Source organism: Petaurus breviceps, unplaced genomic scaffold (assembly GCF_028583685.1).
Source record: "Petaurus breviceps papuanus isolate PSGF00001 unplaced genomic scaffold, PetGlider_PUasm1.0 90626, whole genome shotgun sequence".
Classification (NCBI taxonomy): domain Eukaryota; kingdom Metazoa; phylum Chordata; class Mammalia; order Diprotodontia; family Petauridae; genus Petaurus; species Petaurus breviceps.
Window position 1 is genome coordinate 456,211 of NW_027187290.1, and position 17,674 is coordinate 473,884.

The following is a 17,674-nucleotide window of genomic DNA, read 5'->3' on the forward strand; positions in this document are numbered from 1 at the left end:
GGCCGAAACAACTGAACAGCAACAGTAACGACAACAGTAAATTCAATGGATTCCCTGTCACTGGAGGTTTTCAGTTGACAGCCTGTGATAGATGATTGAATTCTAGAATTAGAATCAGGAGACTGGGGTTCAAAGTCCATCTTTGATTCTTGCTGTGTGACCATGAGCTGGTTGCTTCACTTCTCTGTATCTCATTTTCTTTATTTGTAAAATGAGGCTAATGATATTTGTAATACCTATCTGACAGGCTTATTATGAGGACCAAATGAGATTAATACACAGAAAACATCTTGCATAACTTAAAAAAGAAGTATTTAAATGTCCCCTCCTTATTATTTAAATGTCTTTCACTGTCCCTCCTCTCCCACCATAAAATGTAAACTTTTTGAGGGCAAGGACTATTTTATGTTGTTGCTTTTTGGGGGGAAGGGCAATTGGGATTAATTGACTTGCCCAAGGTCACATGGCTAGTAAGTGTTAAGTGTCTGAGACCAGATTTGAACTCAGGTCCTCCTGACTCCAGGGCTGGTGCTGTATTCACTTCGCCACCTAGCTGCCCCGACTATTTTATTTTTGTCTCTGTATCCTCTGTGCCTAGCACACTGCCCTGTGATGAATGTCTGCTGAATGAATGAGTCCAGAGGAGCCACCACTTTTACAGGGACATTAGTAGGTGGGATTCCTGCTTTGAATAGGGCTGAGATGAGATTGCCTTGAGAGTCTTTTCAGTTCTGAGATTCTGTCATCATTGAAGTCATCAGGGTACCTCGTTCAGGATCTTGCACATAGTCTGGAACTAAATACATGTTTGTTGATCGAATGAATGAATGGAGCTCACCTTGGATAATGCTACCTTGCTGAGTCTCATACATCCAGACCCTAGTCTTTGGGAAGGCAATGGCCTTGTAGTTCTCACGTGGGAGAAGCAGAGTGGTACCATGGACAGAGCCATGCATTTGTAATCAGAGGACATACATTCAAATATGCCCTATGCTACTTGTATGGCCGTGGGCAAATGACTTCTCCTCCTTAGTATTGAGAATAGATCAGTGGCACCCACTCCACCAGCACTGCATTGCTGTATATAACACTTCTGAGTGGGCCTGAACCAGATTCAAATGTCACAGGGAAATATTTAACAAAATAAATAAAAATACAATAGAAGATAGAGAATGGTAATATGTCATTTTCTAAGTCCAGATACCAACCACAGAGATCCTTATGTCCAGGTTAGTGACTCCAATTCTATTTGAGTTTGACACTATTAGAAGATTAGATAATCTCTAAATCTCTGACTTTCTGAACCAATGACCAAGAGACTAATATGTCTGGGAGGCCTGCCATGAGGGAGGCAGCATGTTCCCAAGCTGTCTCAGGTCCATGAAGATGGGCCACAGCGCAGCCCCACACCGGTAACCTTGAAGTCATCTATATTTTGAATCACTTGACTGGAGGGAATAAAGAATTCTGGGCTCTGTGTCCAAGGCTTTCATCTGTACAGCCCTCCTCCACTCCCTGCATGCCAAACTATGACCCAAAAGCGAAGGTTCTAGGGAGGGGTTTAAAGAATAGTGTACTCTATGGTAAATGACACCTTGTCCTTGAGGAGAGAGGTTGGGAGAAAGGCATGAGGCAGGTTGAACGCTCTAGGAGTTTATAGCTGTTTTGTCTCTGAGGGACCTTCGTGGTAGTCAATGTTGAGCACAATTTCTGATGAACTTCCGATGTCTATCATGGTTATTCATCCAACAAGCATCTCTTAAGTGTTTACCATGTGACAAGCCCTATTCTAGGAATTAGAGATTCAGAAAGAAAAGTGAAATGCCCCCTGCCTTCAAGGCATGTTCACAGATGGGTAACTACAGAGCTAGTGGGCAGCAGGGCACAAACAATTAGAGAAAGAGGGAGTCTTATCAGTGCTAAACCCAAGAGTCTTTTCTCTGCCTCAAGAGGCAGCAAGCTCTTTAGTCCTCTTCGGAAGGTGTTTGAAATAGGCCCAAATTCATAAGATCATAGCATCTAGACTTTGAGGGGACCTTTGAGGTTTTTTAACCCAACCCACTGTACAGAAGGTTCCAGAAGGGGAGGAAATGACATTTTCAAGATTGCACAGGTAATAAGTAACAGAGCTGGGATTTGAACTCAGGTCTTCAAACTCCAAATCCAGGGCTTATTCTATTTTCTAATAGTCATCCACAGCCATTTTATTTTTTGAAGAGAAGAAAAACCTCTCTGCTGTTTACTTTTCCTTAAGTTGCTTTTGTTTCTTGAATGATTTCCCTGAGAGCTTGCTTTGCACTTGGGGAGGTATTTGAAAGTGGGGTTCCTAATGCTGTAACTCTCCAAGGACTTCCACTTCCACTAAGATGGGCTCTCCCAATAGAGCTCTCTGCTGGCTCCAGTCTGTCCTCAGCCCAGTGGCTGCTCTGCTTCCCAGCTGGGCCAGATGGAGCCTTCCCACACAGATGCTTCATCTTTTGGGAATCACTGGGATCATCAACATGCTGAAATGGGAATCTGAGTGCATTCTGAAGCAATAATGGGGCAAACCTTCCCCCCCCCTCACCATTTTTCTTTGTTCAGTATCCCCTCTGTCTGCAAGGGTTTCTGGGAATGGCATTTTGAGGAAGCATTACTCAATAATGCATATTGTTTATTACTAAAATATCCCTTTAAAAATAGATTTTTTGGGGTTATTTTTAAATCACCTCCATTTCCTCTTGTATCTTTCCTACACAGCTTCCCAGAAAGCAATCCTTTATAACAAAATATAAAGGAGAGGAAAAAACTCAGCAGAATGAATTGCTACACTAAGACAGCCTGCTATTTTCTGTGGCATCACACATGATGGAGCACCGCCCCCCAGAACTGGGGAAGATGTGTTCTTCCATGGTTTCTTTGGAGCCAGGCTTGGTCACTATAACTTCACAGCCTTCATTTTCCATTGTCTCCTTATAATTCTTTCCATTTGCATTGTCTCAGTCATTGTGTAGGCAGCTAGTGCACAGATCACTGGGCCTAGCGTCAGAAAGACTCATCTTTCTGAGTTCAAATCCAGCTTCAGACACTTATTGGCTGTGTGACCCTGGGTAAGTCACTTCACCCTGTTTGCCTCAGTTTCCCCATATATAAAATGAGCTGGAGAAGAAAATGGAAAACCACTCCAGTATCTCTGCCAAGAAAACCCCAAATGGGGTCACAGAGAGTTGGACACAGCTGAGAATGACTGAACGACAACAGTCATTGTGTGGATTTTTTCTCCTGGTTCTACTTACTTCACTTTGCATCAATTTATCTTAAGGGGCCTTCTCTCAATCCTCATTCTCCATGACCTCTTTGAAGTCTTTGACACTGTTAATCATTCTGTCCTCCTTCATACTCTCTTCTCTCTGTGTCATTGGGACACCCCTCTCTCGTGGTTCTCCTCCTACCTCTCTGATCATTAATTCTCAGTCTCCTTTACTGGATCCTCATCCACCTCATGCCTTCTGACCATAGTGTTCTACAAGGTTCTGTCCTGGGCCGTCTTCACCCTCTATGCTACTTTACATGGTGATCTCATAAGCTCCTTGGGTTTTAATTACCATCTCTATACTGATGATTCTCAAATCTACCTTTTCTGCCCCATTCTCTCTGCCGACCTCAATCTCATCTCATGTCTCAAACTGGTTGTCCAGTATACATCTTAAACTCAACTTGTCCAAAGAGGAACTCATTACCTCCCCTTAAACCCACCCCTCTCCTACTTTTCCTATTACTGTAGAGGGCAACACCATCCTTCTAGGCCCTGGGGTTCACAACCTAGGCATCAGTCTTGACTCCTCACTGTCTTTCACCTTCCCCATCCTAGTTGTTGCCAAGGCCAGTCCATTTTACCTTTACAACATCTAATACGTCCCCTTCTCTCCTCTGACACTGCCACCACTCTGGTGCAGGCCTTCACCACTTTGTGCCTCTATTATTGCAATAGCCTAATGATGTATCCATCAGCCTTACATCTGTCTGCACTATTCTGTATCTTCTATTCAGCCACTAAAATAATTGTCCTAAAATGAAGGTCTGGTCATGTCTCTCACATGCATGCACACACACACACACACGCACATACACACATACACACACGCACGCACACACACACAACTCTAGTGGCTCCCTGTTGCTTCCAGGTTAAAAATCAAAATCCTTGGTGTTCAAAGCTCTTCATAACCCAACCCTACTCCCTGACCCTACTTTTCCAGTCTTCTTACACCCTGACACATTCTCTTTGATTCAGTGATACTGGCTTCCTGGCAGTTACATGAGCAAGATATTCTATCTCTGTCTTCCAGATCCAGGCATTTCCTCTGGTTGTCCCCTGTACCTGGAATGCTCTCTCTCCTTCACTCCACTTCCCCACTTCCCTGGCCTCTTTTAAATTCCAACTAAAATCCTGTTTTCTACAGGAACCCTTTCCCTTTTTGATTCCAGTACCTTCCCCTTAGTCATTTCTATATGTTATATACATAGCTTGCTCTGTATATATTTGTTTGTATGTTGTTTCCTCCATTAATTGGTGTAATGGGAATGCAAATTTGGAAGATCTTCCCTGCCCCTAGGCTAAAGTGCACCTAAAGCCTGGGGTGGGAGCCTAGTTTTTCAGTAGATACTTTTTGATTGGCCAGTGAGTCCAAAAGGTTGTTACATTCTCTGAGCCAGGAGAAGGCTATATAAGCCCTGATGTGTAGCTTTGTTTTGGGGGCTCACTTTGAGAAGTGTTCTGTGATTTGATCTGTATTCTGAAAAGCTGTTGTCCAGAGCCCCCCCGGCTTTGAAAAACCCAGATGTTGACTGGGTATGGATGTAATGGTTGGACAGTTTGGAAGTCTGTCTACTTGATCTGTTTCTGTCTTGATAATTCTGCCTGTATGCTTTGAAGTTCGGGGTGCTGACCTTTTTCCCCTGAACAAGGTAAACGATATATGTCTGATTGATTAAAGTAAGCTTGTTAACCCATTTTGAGTTGCTTTCCTTTAACAAAGCAGATCCAAGAACCTGTATGGGCGGCAAACCCTGAGGACGCTTGGGGTGCTTGCTGCTACAATTGGTCAACTCCTTGAGAGCAGGGACTGTCTGTTGCCTCTTTTTGTATCCACAGTGCTTAGCACAGAGTTTGGCACATAGTAGACACTTAACAAATATTAGTTGATTGATTAAACTTTTACATGCTGTAGTCATCAAAGCATCCCTTTGGAGAGGCAGCATAGATCTGGGTTTGGAATTGGAAAGGAAAGCCTTGAATCACAACCTCTGACACTGCCTAACAATGTGATTATAGACAAATCAACCTCTCTCAGCCTCATCTACTAAATAGAGATGTTTTTCAGTCATTTTTTAGTCATGCCCAGCTCTACATGACCACATTTGGGGTTTTCTTAGCAAAGATAGTAAAGTGATTTACCATTTCCTTCTCCGGCTTTTTTTACAGATGAGGAAACTGAGGCAAGCAGGGTGGAGTGACTTACCGAGAGTCACACAGCCAGTAAGTATCTGAGGCTGGATTTGAACTCAGGAAGAAAAGTATTCTTGAGTCCACGTCTGGTGCTCTATCCACTGTATCACCTAGTTGCACCTTCAGTAGGAATACTATTAGCTATCCTGCCTCTCTTGCAAAGTTACTTCAAGACACAAGTGGAGACCATGTGCTAATCCAAACAGAATATGGATTCTAGTTGTGGTTATTATTTTGCCTGCTCCAGACAGTGCCGTTAGTTGAACCATTCTCTCTGCTGCCAAGAATGTTGAGCTGGTGACTACTGGCCATTGTCTCCATGGTGAATCAAACTCGATGGAAAGAGCCCAGGAGATTGGTGGCTAGAGTACTGAGCTTGGATTCATGAATTCAGACCTGAGTTCAGAATCTTCCTATGACATTAGCAATGTAACCACAGCCAAGTGACTTCACCTTGGAATCTGTTTCTTCCTCTATAAAATGATGATAAGAAAAATACTTGCAGTGCCTACCTTCTAGGGTCTTGGTGAGGCTCAGAGGAGATGATGAAGGCAAAGTATTATAAAAGCTTATCACCTGTTACTTTTATAGTCCCACTTCTGACACCAGTTTGTTGGATGTTGGGGGCGTGCATTTCTTCCCCTTTGTGGTCATTACTTTTCCACTCTGTAAAATAAAGAGGCTGGACTACATGACCCACCCCTAAGGTCAGTCCTTTCCAACTCTGACGTCATGATTCTGTTTAGTGACAGGTAATTCTGTGATCATGCTAGTGATGGCTCATTGTTCCCTGACAGTGATTTCCCAGCTGAGTATTTCTGACATACTTAATAAATACCTCATATAGTCAGGTTCATTCCAGGATGCTTGGCCTTTGGTTTTAGTGAGGCTGGGAATGAGGCAGACAAGGCTGAGCAATGTAATTAAATTGACATGGGACTGAAATGAACAAAGATGAAAACCTCATCGGGATGACAAGTCTGTTTCACTTTCTATTGCTGCATGTGCCCTTCAGTAGCCTAGTGAAATGTCTTTACCTCTTCTTTGGTTTGGTTCCCAATGGGTTGAACCCAATACTCCCTCAGTTTTTCTGCTTTCCTAACTTTTCTGTTACTGCTGGAAAAACTGGAGAAATTGACTCTACTCAGAGAAATGTCTTTCCACAGCTCCATAGCACACTTGTTTCACAAATCAAGTATTGGGGGCTGCCATAAACCTTCAGTGGTAAAAGATTCTCCCAATGGCTGCTGCCCTAGGTGAATGGAACTGCATGTGAATAGATAAGGGACTTAGTTTGTATTTTCTCTTTTGAGGACTTCAGGTTTTATGTGTGTGTTCTTTTCTAAGAGGGAGGCAGCATGGTATAGTTAATGAATAACTCACAGAACTCTTGAGTCAGGATACCTCAATTCATTTCCCAGCTCTGAGGTCCCTGGTCAAGGCCTTGAACCTATTGGGCTTCCATTTCCACTTCAGTACAGTGAGACAATTGTACTTCACTAAGTGGTTGTGGATTCTGAGTGCCTTGTACTATAAAGATAGGGCACAGATCCTGCTCTCAGAGGAATCTAAGGAATGATATGAGAACAAGTAGAGGCACCGGCAAGGGTTATGAATGATTTGTGGTAGGAGAAAGAAATGTGGATTAGGAAGCAGACACCGATTGGTTAGCCATGGCACACAAAGCCCAGGGCAGGGAGTCCAGAGCAGACCAGTGCCTTGGGATGGGGCCAGCAGGGTGAGAATGGGGGCCAGAGAGGTAGTTTGGCTGAGACATACAGGAGAGTAATATAGGACAGATAAGCCTGTGAACATGAGAGGCTGGAACCATATCGTGGTGATCTTTAATTCCTCGAATATTGAGACATATCCATGCCATTCACTGGGCAATGGGGAGCCAGTGAAGTTTTACTGAGTAAATGAATGATGTGATCTGTATGTTTCATTAGGAAGAATAGAACAGTAGTGTGGAAAGAAGGATTGCAGAGAGGATGACCTAGAGGTAGGGAAACCAGTTAGTTAAGGTCTTGAATTAGGGTGGTGGCCATTGGCAGGAAGGGAACAAGCATTTATTAAGTACTTTTTGTTGTTCAGTCATTTCGGTTTTTTCCAACTCATCATGACTCCATTTGGGGGTTTCTTGGCAAAGATCCTGGAGTAGTTTGCCATTTCCTTCTCCAGCCCATTTTACAGATGAGGAAACTGAGGCAGATAGGGTGAAGGGACTTGCCCAGGGTCACATAGCTAGCAAGTGTCTGAGGAGAGACTTGAACTCAGATCCTCCTGACTCCAAGCCTAGCCCTCTATTCACTGTGCCACCTAGCTACCAAAAAAATCCTTTTCCCATGGCCCCCGTGGGGTTAGAGTTTGAGTCACTTACTACTCGCTTTACAATTATTATCTCATTTGATCTCCACAACAGCCTACCTGGGAGGTAGGTGCTATGATTATCCCCATTTTACAGATGAGGGAACTGAGACAAACAGGATTAAGTGACTTGTTCAGGGTCATGTAGGTAGTGAGTGACTGAACTTGAATTTAAAATTAGGCCTTCCTGACTCCGGGCCAGATGCTTAAATCCTTAGTTTTTGATGTTCTCCCCAGTGAAGTTATTTTGTAAATGGCCTACAATCACAATATGCAGCGAAAAGTCTTAGTGTGACTTCAAACTGCATAAGGACTTTGGGGATTTGCTATATTTTGTGTATACTTAGGTGTGAACATGTTTTCCTAATTTACTAAGGGGAGAGATGGCTTTTGTTTGCCTTTGGATCCCCAGCTAAGGAGCCCCTGATTTTTATAATCTCTTTAAAAATTTGGAATAAGCATAGATTCTCTGTCACCACTGAGAGATGAGTATGTATTGGATATCCTTCCTTATTTTAGAGTTTTGAGAGAGGTAGGGAAGGAGAGAAGGAGGTAGGAAGAGACAGAGAGACAGAGAGAAAGAGAGAGAGCAGGGAGGGGAGAGGAGGGAGGAGGAGGAGGGAGGAGAAGAGACAGAGAGACAACAGAGAGGGGGAGAGGAGGGAGGAGAAGAGGAGAGACAGAGACAGAGAGACAGCAGGGAGGGGGAGAGGAGGGAAGAGGAGAAGGAGAGACATAGACAGAGCACAGAGAACGCATCTTCTCTCTGTTCCTTTCACTTCCTTTGGGCTAATCCAGAGCAGTACAGATGTGTACTGTGTCACTCACTCTACCCATCAGTCTCAGTCACTGTTCTTTATTCCCATTCTGGCCTTTCCCTTGCTGGACAGCTTCCCCCCCCCCCACCAAGTTGATTAGGAAGCAGTAAATAGCTCTGCATCAAGTTGCCCTTATTGTGCTAGATTATCCCCAGGCCTTAAGTGGACTCTGGATCCCTGGGAGTTTTGCTGTGCGGGTTCTAACCCAGGCAGAAGCCTGGGATCTTCCCACACCTAAAGGTCATTTTCAAAAAGTCTCATGGCTAGGAATGATTTAACTCTTTGTGGTCATATGCTATTTGACAAATCAATAGCCCCCAGAAACCCCTGAAAAAGAAGTTAGTTTCCTCCTTTGTAAAGGGAGGCTAATAATGACCCCCACCCCCCAACCAAGATGAAGTAACCTAGACCCGGGGTCCAATGGAAAGGTAACCATAACATAGGAATGGCCTTAGGTCTTAGCCTAGGTCTCACCCCTTCCTGCCTTCCCCCAGCCAACCGAATAGCTTTGAGCAGCAAGATGGTACAGTGGAGAGAACACTGTTCCTGAGGAGATATCACCACAGAACACCCCCTTTATCTGACAAATAACCATCTGCCCATCTTGGAAGGCTCTAAAATGGTTTCTGTGCACTACAAAATGGTCTTCATGAGTGACTAGGTTCTGCTCCCCATTGTAGTTTCAAACTTTCATTTGTACCTTTACAGTGCTAATCAGCTCTGTCATCTCAAACAAGAGAGCCTAGAAATAACAGATTTTGAATTAACCAGGCCCAAATCATAGTTAATGGAGCTGGGCATCAAGATGGGCTTGGAATTTCTATCACTTGGAACCTCTGTGTGTGTGATATTTGAGGATTGTAGGGCTAGAAGTGGAAGAGACCTCAGAAGGTGGCTAAGAATGTGCCCCCTTTAATGTCCTCATTTTATAGAGGAGGAAACTGAGGCCCACATAAGGGAAGTGATTTGCCCAAAGTGCCACAGATGCTGAGCCAGGATCTAAACCCAGCTCACTTTGTATCACAAAATATGCTTCTGTTTGGTGGTAGTTGTAGGGTTGGAGAGATTTGAGAATGTGCTTAGATCGTACCTTTTAGAGTTATTTGTATCTGTTATGACTGTTGGCAGGTGGGGATGATGTCTCACTTCTCTGCATATTTCCCATGGTACCTAGTACAGGGTTCAGTGCTCAATAGACATGAAGGAAAATGCAGAATACAGTTGGGTATTGTCAAGGAGTGCATGGGTACCCATTACATCTAATCCTGGCTCATTTGGCAAAGCCACAGCTTGTCCCATGGTACAGTGGAATGGACTGGTTTGGGAATCAGGGAACCTAGCTGCAAATGCCACCTTTGCTGCTAAGTGTCTGTGTAACCTGGTGCAAGTCTCTTTGCATCCTCTGGCCTTGGTTTCCCCCTCTTCAAAATGATGAGGTTGGATTAGCTCAGGGGTGGGAAACTGCAGCCTTGAGGCCACATGCGGCCCTCTAGGTCCTCAAGTGCAGCCCTTAGCCTGTTCTGGGGTGTTTATTGACAATGTGAGGAATGGTTATACTAACAAACACAATATATTTCCTAAAAAGAGAAATAGTTTTCAGGGCAGCAAGTAAATAACTCTCCTTGGGCTGCACTTGAGGACCTAGAGGGCCGCATGTGCCCTTGAGGTCACAGGTTCCCTACCCCTGGTAGCTGGATGCTGGTGAAGAAGGACTGCCACGGCCAGGCGGAGTGCTGCTGAGTTTCTCTGGGTAGCACTCTCCAGCCTTGTTTCTGCTTGTTTTTCCTTCTGCTGGAGAGGTTAAAGCAATCTGATCAGAGAGAATTGGTTAAAGCCAAAGCCATTTCCCCCAGCTGTTTCCAGAGTTTCTACCTGAGCTCAAGAAAACGCTTTTGTCCAAACACCAAACCTTCCCAGTAACACAGGTTTGCTGGGCTATTGGAATACCAGTGCACGAATCCTGCCATCCAACAAAAAGAAATATGGACCAAACCAGGGAGGATCAGAAAAGCTTTCACTTTGTTCAAAGTTTGTTGCTGCCTCCAACTTGCAAAATGTTACCGTTAACCTGGGAATTAATCAGAATTTTCCCTTCCCTGCCCTTGTTGTGAGCTAGAATGAACACTTGAATAGTGTAAATAAAAAGATCTCAAGCAGCACAATGTCACAAATGGTGATCATCGGCCTTGAGAGGCCTTCCTATTACCAAGCCCCCCACAGCTGGAAGCCAATGATTCTCTTTCACACTGTAAATAACCTCCCAGCCCACTCCTAATGAAACTGGGGCCGTACTTTCTCCTGGGCATGGAATATATGAACCAATTAAGAAAATATCATTTCTTTCCTGAAAGGGCTGTGTGGTCCCTCCCCCCTCCCTTTTTTCTTAAACCAGAATTCCCAGCCAAGCGCTCTTGTGTAGCCATAACGAGACATTTCTGCTTTAAGCAAATTGTGCACCTGTAACCTGCAGAAATATAGCCGTAGCCCTTGAAAAATTACTTCAGCGTTGCACAGTGCCAGGAAAATTTATCTTTGAGATGATTTTATTGCATGGTTACCCTAGGCAATTAAATCAATAAATCTTAACTGTCAGAAAGGTTGGCCCCACGCCAGAAATAAATGAAATGCACAGAATCAGTAAATAAAAGGGTCCTGACAACTCATTCCAGAAATTATTTAGCAGTTGGGTTGTGAGGTTTTTTTTTCCCATGTCTTGCCTGTTTGGGGCGTTTATTGACAACCTTTCTAAGGAATAATTATACTAACAAACACAATAGATCTAATAAAAACAGAAAGAGTTTTCAGGGCAGCAAGTAAATCACCATCCTTGAAAAGGACCTTCTCTTATAAGGGCAACCCATCTGCAGAGGTGAGGGAGGGGTGTGTGTGTGTGTCTGTGTCCCTGTGTGTGTGTGTGTGTGTGTGTGTGTGTGTGTGTGTGTGTGTGTTGGAGTGGGAGAGGGGATCAACTCAACCAGGGCTGATTCAGTTTTGTCCATTGGTTCAACTCTTTGTGGGGGAGAGGCCTCATCTCTCAGGGTGTACCTCAGTGCTAATGGGACATACCAGGAGATTCTGGATCAGGTTTAGTATATCATGAATTTAGAGCTGAAAGAGGCCTTTGGGATTATCCTGTTCAAGCTTTTTATTTTACAGATGAGGGAGCCAAGGCTCCAAGAGGCAAAGAACCTAACCAAGCAAGACTGTATAGTTGGGAGTGGCAGACTTGGAATTTGTACCCATATCCTCTGACTCCAAATATTCTTTCTGCCACACAGGCTTAGTTACAGTCCCCCACCAAAACTTTGGAGAAGAAACCCTTGCTCAGCCTCGTGAAGTTTCCTTTGATGGTTCTGCCAGTCAGAATCACTCAGTTAATAAACATTTATTAAATGCCTACTATGTGTTGGGAACTGTGCTAAGTGCTGGGGGTTTAAAAAAAGCAAAAGACAGTTCCTGCTCTCAGTAGGTGCACAGTCTTGGAGTTAGGCAAACCAGTGTTTGCCTGGTTCAGGCTAAAATGTTGTTGAGGTTTGAAACCTCAAAGGACTGGTGTTTACTCAATGCCCTGAGCCAAGCTCTGCCCTCAGTTCCTGAGGTCCAAGTTGCAGGAATTCCTTGGAGAAACAAGGCTTTTCCTTTTGTCTAGGGTCTAATTAGGTCCCATCTTTAGATCATGTTTTGTAGGCTGGGCTGGTATTCAACAATTCCCCTTGGTCTGTTTTAGACAATAGAAAAATTGTGGGAGGGGTACAGGCAAAGGCAGGGTGAAAGGGCACTTCCTGGCTAGAAGATTCATGCTATATAATCCAGCTCTGTAGTGCCACCTTTGTTGGGGTAGTTGGAGGGTCAAGGTCATCATCTGAGAAACTATAGCCAGAAAGGACCCTTCTGTGCCAAAAGGGCCCCCTTGATCAGAATCGTTCAAATGCCTCAGGGCTCCGCATCTGAAAGGACAGTTTGGCCCAGGTACTCAGGGTTAGTTAGGGTTTAAATGTGGGACATGGCCTAGGTAATAATTGCTTGGCTATTTAAAGAATACCTGTGTGGTATAGATGTATAGCTTCTAATACACACAGACACACACAGAGTAATCTTGGATTTAGGATATATTCAGCTTTATATTAAGGATATGCCATGAATGTGGTCTAAGTGCTGTGAATATATCAGAGCTCTGAAACTCTATGCAGAAAGTTTTTTTCTGATTTCTTAACTGAAAGAAGTTTAAAATGTCCCCCAGCCCAGGGTGAGGGAAGCAAACACATTGGAAAAGCTATTAGGAGCTGGCTCATTGCTGGATTCAGCTGTATGGCCCCAAGTGTTTGCCTCTGTGGGAATGGGCTGAGGAAGCACGGCCTAGAAAGTACTAAGCCTGGCACCTGAGAGCTGCATCAGGAAAGGTGCATGCTGGATCTACAGCAGGCACTAAGGATGCTGGCGAAGCACTCAGAAATTCCTGTGCCAGGTTTTAACCTCTAGTGAGGGGTGTGCTGGAGTCAGCTCTTACCAGCTCACAAGACCTGATTATTAAATTTATGTTGTGAGCATTTATACCTTGGAAATCAGCAAAAGCTTTTATTATTCTGTCGATTGTCTAAACCAGAGATGTTAAACGTGTGCCCTGGTGAGTACAACATTCCTGATGGGGCCTGGACCATATTAAAATGTAATTGGGAAATATTTAATAAAATAAGTAAAGGTACAGTAAAACATGGGTAATATTAATGTGTCATTTGCTAATCAGTATCTAGCCTTCAGGGATCCATGTATATGGTTTAGAAGGCCCCATTTCTATTTGAGTTTGACACCACTGCTCTAGACTTAAAGGAAGTGGTGGACAAAATGTTAATAATGCAGATCAAAATGCGAAGTGTGTCCTGCCTTTCTTCACTCACCCTGCCTCCAAGCCAGTTGTTAAACATTTACCAGCCATCCCCTGCCTAGATGCTCATTTGCCTACTGCCTCCTTCCTATCACCCTTATGGTCATTCTCCTATGAGCAGAGTTGGGTTCCCCAGAGATCATGGAGTAGGGAGTAGAGGATGATGGATGTAGAGCTGGAAGGGACCTTAAAAGTTATCTAGACCAACATTCTGATTTTCCAGAGTAGGAAACTGGGGCCAGGGAGGTTCAATAACCTGCCCAAGGTTATACTAAGCTAGGATTTGACCCCAGGTCCCTGTTGCCATCCTCAGCCTTATGACCCTTGCATAGTCCCGTGAAGGGCCCTTTGACATCACTCACAAGTCCAAGCTGAAAAAGAAGGCAAGCAGTTGGTGAAGGTGGAGCAGGGAGATTTGATAACGCAGATGGCGGTGGTGAGGGCAGGAAAAGCTTGGATGAAGCAGAGGAACTGCGGCCCATGGCAAGAGGAGATACCTCCCATGGAAGCAGGGAGGAAGAAATGAGGGTCGCAAGATGAACATGCAAGGATGCTCAAATGGCCATTGAGGCTTAGAGAAAAAACAATACCTTTTGGTTTGTTTCTGCAGTTATTTTCAGTTGTGTCTGACTCTTCCTGAGTCCATTTGGGGTTTTCTTGGCAAAGAAAGATATTGCCACTTGGAGACACTGCCATTTCCTTCTCCAGTGACTTCACCAAACAGGGTGAAGTGACTTGCCCGCAGTCATACAGTACTGGACTACATAGCTTCTCTTGCCTTGGCTGGACGATAAATCGCAGGGAACAGGGAATGTATGTATCTCTCTCAATAAAAAGACAGTTTCTAAGCACCTACTATGTGTGGTGTGCTGTGTTAAGTCCTGGGAATACAGAAAGGCAAAAGATAGCCCTTGTCCTCAAATTACTTGCAATCTAATGGGGGAGACAGCACACAAACAAGTATGTACAGTTAAGCTCTATGCAAGATAAATAGGAGATAATTAACCAAGGAACTAAGAGGGCTTGGGGAAGACTTGTCAAAGAAGCCAGGAGCCAGAGATGGGAAGGGAGGCCATTCAGGGCATGCTGGGAGCTTCTCTCCATCTTGGCAGTCTGGTGGGGGTGACAGGGAGCCACCTTGGCCTACGCTGCCCAACATGGTCTCCTGACCCCAGGCCTGGGGCCTCTCTTCTCCCCCATTCTTTCCTAAGGTAGATGCCCCTTCGTACGAGGCTTTTCCTGACCTTCCCTGCTGTTAATGCTCTGCCCTCCCTACCAAGTAGGTATATTTTCTGTTCCTGTTATTTTCCTTCAGAGTTTCTAAGTTCTTTGGGGCAAGGACAACTTTGTTTCTGTTGTGACCTTCTCCAGACCAGGCTAGCCTAGCCTGGTATCTGGCATGCAACAGGTGCATAATAACTGTTCGGAGAATTGACTTGAGTGGGGGAAACATGGTAAGATTCCAAGCAGGGGCGGCCTTATACTGGCCCCACATCTTTCCCTTCTTTGGGAGCTGCTCTGCCAGAATTCCAGGAGTGCAAGGTGGCTTTTTGGCAAGGACTTCACAGCCTGCCTGGAAAGCCTCTGAACATCACTCTTGCCAGCTGTTTGACCTTTCCCAAAGCTTGATATGGTGAAGACACTGTGCATTCCTTATCCACAAATACAAAGTGGAGAAGATGGCCTTGGGAAATGGCATATGAAGATGCAGCTGATTTTTGCCTCTCTTCCCTCAGAACTCCTTACCCCATTATGATAAAACCATCCACGCTCCCATGCTTCTGTGTGCCTCCAGTGCCCACCACCTACTACACTGCAGCCATTAGGGTGGTGAGCAGAAAAGGGGATGGGGCCTAGGATCATGCCCTTCCTGCCAGGCCATAGTAAAACTTGAAGCAAGGGGAGGGGGCGCCATCTCCTCTTGTTTTCAGATAGAGTCCTGTGTCTGAGCTTCAGTGAATGCAAATCTCTTTGGCTAATTCTTCCTGGCAAGTTCCCAGGGCAGTAATTCCCCATCCATGCATTGTGAGTACCAAGGTGGTTATTTTCCAATTAGTGGCTTTGAAGCATTGTTATTGAATTTTGGCTTGATGGATGGCAGGCACACAGTTTCTAATAACTAAGTGCAAATTTTCCAGTGACAGCAGCAAGATTTCAAAATAATAATCTGCATTTCTTTAGTAACTTTCATCTGACTAGTGGGTTTAACACATTAATTATGCTCCACTAAGCACTGGAATAACCTGGGTGAGTAAACTGAGACCATAAACAGCGAATTGCCCAGGAACGGCTTCATGACTCGATTTCAATTTGGTCCAATTCAATCCAACGTTCTTGAATTCAGTAATTCAATAAATGATTGTCTATTGTTTTCTAGGATACTGTGCCTATGCAACCTGAACCTTGTGCTGGAGAAGGTCTAAGGTTTAGATAAGCCATAGTTCTTCCCCTCAGGGAGCTCAGAGTATCACGTGGGAGAAGGGCGTCAGAAAGGTGCGAGCCAAGTGCTTTGGCAAGGCCAGTGAGGAAAGGCCATGGTGTCACATAGGAAGACTTCATAGAGGAGCTGGCGTGTGAGTTGTGTTGTTAGGATTTGTGAGGATAGAATAGTTCATGAGTGAAGTGTGTTTCCTCCGGTCTTCTTTAGGGTCAATACTGGTCATTACAGTTATTCTTTGTTCAGCATCTTTTCACTTACGTTACCGTAGTCCTTGGGTACCTCGTTCTTGTGGTTCTGCCTGCTCTTCTCTGCATGCATTGTTCACATCTTCCCATGTTTCTCTGAGTTCCTTACATTAGTTATTTCTTATCAGTGCTATAACACCCCCATTACACTCATATGCCACGATGTAGACAGCTACTCCCAACTGATGGGACACCCACTGTTTGTAATTTTCTGCTACCCCAGAATGTTCATAGGAATATTTTGAATACCAATGATGCCTTTCTGTCTTTGACTCCTTTTGGGTATATATATATATATATATATATATATGTGTGTGTGTGTGTGTGTGTGTGTGTGTGTGTGTGTGTTAAACAATACAATCTCTTCCCCAAAGGTCTTTTTTTTCTTTTGCAAAATAATTCTTAGCTGCTTTCCAGAATGGTTGGATCAGATCACAGTTCTATCTACAATATATTAGGGTAGATATCTTCCCTAAGTTCCTTCCACATTGACTATTTTCATGTCCCTGTTGTGTTTTTTGACAACTTTGCCAATTTTAGTGACTGTGTGGTAAAATCTGGGCGGCTATAGATGGCACTGCCGTGGATAAAGGGAACTCTTCTTCCTGAGTTCAAATCTAGCCTCAGACACTAGCTATGTGACCCTGGGCAAGTCACTTTACTTTCTTTGCCTCAGTTTGCTCATCTGTAAAATGAGCCAGAGAAGGAAATGCCAAACCAGCCCAGTATTTTTGCCAAGAAAACACCAAATTGGGTCACAGCGAGTCAGCCACAACCAAAACCAAAAACAAAACCTTTAAGGCTTACCTCAGCTGTCACTTCTCCATGAAACTTTCCCTGATAAACATTCCCAGCCAAAAGTATTCTCTCTCACTGTCTTTCCCATCAAATTTTCCTAGAACACTCTATCTGAATCTCTCTTTTGTCTGGCACACACTTATTTTTGTATCTTGCCTCCCCCCCCCCACTCCACTGGTGGAATAGAAGAAGCTCCTTGAGGGAAAGAATGGGCTCCTTTTTATGTTTGCATCTCTAGCATCTGGCATATAGGTTATGGAATCCTGGACTTGGAATCATGCTGACTTGCATTTCAATATCACCATAGAAACTAGCTGGGTAGCCCTCAGCAAGTTACTTTCTCTCTTAGCCTTGTTTTCCTCATCCATAAAATGGGGATAATAATAACTAATTCTTTACAGGGTTGTTTTTGCCTCAAACAAACTAATGAATGTGCTTTTCAAACCTTCAAGTGTTATATAAATGTCAGTTTTGATTATCATCCTACAGAATAATAGGTCAGATTTAGAGGATAAATACAAAATCAGATTTACTGCATTGTATTAATTCAGTCTGTTTATCACCCTTCCTCCATGCATTTTCATGTGGCCATTTGAGTCCAGTGACTCTGACTCTCTCCTCCCCTCCCCTCCCCTC

General features: G+C 44.1%; 1 long non-coding RNA gene across 1 annotated transcript in view; it reads left to right on the forward strand.

Annotated features, from left to right (window-relative positions):
- Positions 1 to 17,674, forward strand: part of LOC138143064 (uncharacterized) — a 289,623-nt gene that overhangs the window by 186,394 nt on the left and 85,555 nt on the right. The window contains exon 4 of the long non-coding RNA XR_011163595.1: positions 5,465 to 5,518. This is a non-coding gene — a long non-coding RNA (uncharacterized lncRNA). The remainder of the gene's footprint in view (positions 1 to 5,464; positions 5,519 to 17,674) is intronic.